This window comes from Crocodylus porosus, unplaced genomic scaffold, assembly GCF_001723895.1.
Source record: "Crocodylus porosus isolate Cpor-Errol unplaced genomic scaffold, CroPor_comp1, whole genome shotgun sequence".
In the NCBI taxonomy this organism is placed as follows: domain Eukaryota; kingdom Metazoa; phylum Chordata; order Crocodylia; family Crocodylidae; genus Crocodylus; species Crocodylus porosus.
In genome coordinates this window covers 28,064,174-28,067,895 of record NW_017728951.1, presented here as the reverse complement: position 1 = coordinate 28,067,895, position 3,722 = coordinate 28,064,174, and the positions used below count along the sequence as shown (strand labels likewise).

The 3,722-nt window shown below is 45.4% G+C and overlaps 1 protein-coding gene across 1 annotated transcript in view; it reads left to right on the top strand.

Annotated features, from left to right (window-relative positions):
- Nucleotides 1–6: 6 nt before the first annotated feature.
- The window catches only part of LOC109324257 (heparan sulfate glucosamine 3-O-sulfotransferase 1-like), a 123,351-nt gene continuing 119,635 nt past the window's right edge, over nt 7–3,722 (top strand). The window contains exon 1 of the mRNA XM_019556219.1: nt 7–192. The gene's annotated coding sequence lies outside the window, so the exon portion shown is untranslated. The remainder of the gene's footprint in view (nt 193–3,722) is intronic.

Here is a 3,722-nt window from a genome sequence, read left to right as displayed (position 1 = left end):
GCCCGCCCGCTCCGTCCTTCCCGGCCGCCGGCGCTGCGGACCCAGCCATGGAGCAGCGGCTGCTGATGCGCTTCTTCTCCGGAGCAGCCTCGGCCGCCGGCCGCATCCCCAGCCCCGGCACCGTGGGCTGAAGCGCCGGCTGCAGCCCGGACCCGCCGCCCGGGAGCGGGGCGCCCCATGGCTCCGGAGGAGGTGAGGCGGGGGCTGGGCAGGCGGGGGGGGAGACTTGCTGGGTGCCCCGGGCTCCAGCTCGCCCTGCCTGTCCCGGCCGAGCGGGGCTGCCTTCTCTAGCCCCCGACACTGGCGACAGCATCGGGACTGCAAAGCCATCAGACCCCCTCCCCCCCTTGCAGGTTACTTGTAGGGTGTGAAATGTGCAACAACGCATTAGCACTCGCCCTGCTTCCCCCGGAGTCATCGGGGCTGGGAATGAATCCGCAGCCTAGGAAGGGATCTCGGAAGGAAGGCGAGAGCCCCGTGGCACCTGCTCCGCTGAGATTTGTCATCTGAATCAGGAGAATAGCCATACATCATCTGGAGCGCTCGCCCTGGATTCTGCTGGGAGAGCGGTGGAATTATGTATCCTAGTGCTGGATTTATAGTTTTCAGTAGGGGGAAAAAAACGGGCTGCGGGGGGGGCTCAGATCCAAAGTACCTCCTTTCTTTTCAAGCTAGATAGCTGCCCTTATTTCTTGTAATGCAGAACAGAATATTTTTCTCTTGCAATTGAAATACAAAGTAGTTTTAGAGTACAAAATATGGGGCAAACTGTTATCCTGTGACATTTCTTCCAGCTGCGCAAGTGGCTGACAATGGATATAAGGAGTATGTTTGGGATGTAAAATCATACCTCTGTTTTGCCACATGTCAATGGCTGTAGATAAAATGAGAACAACGATGCTAGGTTAAATTCTTCTCTCCATCCTGGACAGTGTGCATGCAAAATCAAGTTCTCTGATCTGCACAGCAGCTGAAAACTTGACTACAACTGCAACTCCCAATGAGAAGATTTTTCTCTCTCAAAAGAAACAGGAAAATTCTATACCTAGTCTGTGTCGGCTCTTAATCGTCTACCTCAGTCTTTTAAGATTTGGTAAACTTTCCCTGGGGAAGATTTTTGTTTACTTCTCAGTCAAATAATTTTAAATGGTCCTTGATGCCTGCAAATCAAATAAGATGAACCAGTATTTTGTATAAAAATATTATAGCAGCAACTGAACATGACAACTATTTTTGGAGATGTTTATTTGCACGACTGCCATCACTTCCCTAATTGGGAAATTTGAGTTTTAGACCAGTATAGCCCTATAAAATGATTACTTTCATTTTACAGTTTTAGTACAAATATTTAGAGGTATGTGACATTAGTTAAGCTCTCTACATTTTACTAATTATTTATTGGTAGATTTGAACAGGCTTTGCATAAGTTTGTGCATAAATAACATTTATATTGAGCAAACAACATTTTTATAATAATATTTTTATTAAGTGGTTCCTAGTATTTTGTATTTCAATCTTATTGTATGAAAAAGTAACAGTGGGAAATACTGCAAAAGTTTTGGTTTTCCAAATGTTTTAAAATACTGGCAACCACAACAAAAAAGAACCCCTCCAAATGCTATATTTTGTAGGTTAAGACTGTAAGTAACTTATCATTTCATTCAAGAAATGCAGTTATAAATTAGTGAAAGTTTGGGTGGTGTCTAAAAGAAATGGATGAGCCCAGATACATTAGAGGAAATATAATCAAAAGTGATCTACTGAATATACCCAGTTTAAAAACAAGAATGATGGCACTGATTATTGTCTCATTTGTATTCAGCACAATGGCTATAACATAAAGGAACCAAAACAAACAAACAAACAAGTCAGTCACATAAAAAAGGACGAAATATAAAAGGAAAGGAGTGAGGAGAACATATTCATGATCTATGTATAGTCTTTCTGTCAGACCCGCTTGCTTAAGACCTGGAGTGTAGCAGATAAGCCATTATAAAACATACAGCAGCCTATATGAGTTTAGAAGCAGTTGTACCTATCTATAAACCAGTAGAAAGACTTTTTTTTGGTGGAGATCAAACATAGATGTTACAGGGGAAAAAGAAACCTGGAGGTCAAACTGCTGTGAACAAAAGCAGTTTTTATTGGCTTTTTCATTGGCGTTGACTCTGAGATGGAAATTGGAGGGCAGTTTACACGTGATGCCTTCCATATACGAGTCTGCTGTTGTTAACAATGGCACACTTGGTGCTATTACAGTGGCATTTTCAAGATATTCCCAATATATCTGGATAATGGGGACTTGCACCTGCCTCAAAGGACTGTTCTTCAGATGCTTTCAGTAGTTCTTTTAATATTGTAGCTAGTTCTGGCTAAATAAATTATTGCACTTGACGTGCTGATAGAGAGGAGGAGAAGGGGCACCACATCACCATCACAATTTGGGATATGAGGATGAAGTGTAATGAATGTTGGGCCACTAAAGGTCTGGATCAAGTTATGTTTGAAATCCAAATGGAAAATCACTGATCAGAAAGCAGTTTACAAGTACTGTAATGTGTGTGTGCAATCACTTGTTAACTGCCCAGACTGTATTGATGCTACTGTTTGATACAATAAATCCAGGGCTCAGTGACTTGTATAAATGACAATCCCATCTGGTTTGTCAACTTCAGCAACAGGTTCAATGTTATCTTTAAAAATCTTAAAAGCCTAGCGCTGCATGTTTCTTGATGACATGTAAGAGATGAGCAGGGCAGAGTTGGCTGACTACCACATTGCTCACTGTAAATGACATATAATTCACTGTTTGACAACTGGTCCCTATCTGTGCTAATGTGAATAAGCCCTCCTCGCTGTCTGTAGTCTCCTTTTGCATTGTACATTGTTCTTTGGTGCTTGACATCATAAAGCTGGTGTAGGGAATGTTTGGAGATGAATGGACCAGAAGGGTGCTGCTTTGGGGCTCAGTTGCAGTCTTAAGAGCAGGCTTTGCATCAGGTGGCAACATCACAGTTTGCTGCTGGCATTCTACACGTGTAAATGAGCAATGTCCAAGACTGTTGCTTTTCTTGACTATGTTGATGTTTATCATGAACCAACCACTGCACTTTCTGCTTTTAAATACTATGTGCTCTTAGGGTTTAAAACAAGTTATACACTTCAGCAATATTGGGAGAAATGCCATGGGGCTGGGGAATTAAAACTGTAGTTAAGGCCAATACAGCCTAGGGTTATCATATTTCCAGTTTAAAAGAAGAGGACACCTGTTGGGGGGGCAGGGTGTAATACGACTGGGGGAGGGGGCAGTGTTATGCCCATGCCCTACCCCTGCCCCTCACTCCCAAACCAGAGCCCCCCAGCCTCCCTGTTCCTGCTGATACCCTTCACTCCCGACCTTCATCACCGTGGCCCTGCCTATGCCCCATGCTCCTGACCCACAGTCCCTTACCCCCCTGGCAGCGTTCCCTCTAAGCTGGATGGCGTGCGCAGGCGCACCTGGCAGTGTGGCATGACAGTGCCTGCCCCTGCATGGTCACACATGCTGCACTGTTTAGAGGGAAAGTTGCCCCCGGTACCCCTCACTCCCAAGCCATAGCCCCCCTGCCCTGCCAGTGCCCCTCCTGACCCACAGGTCCTTGCTCCACTCCAGCCTTGCTGGTGTCTATCACTCCTGATCTGCAGTCCCCTGCCCCCACAGCCCTGCTGCCCATGCAGCTCCC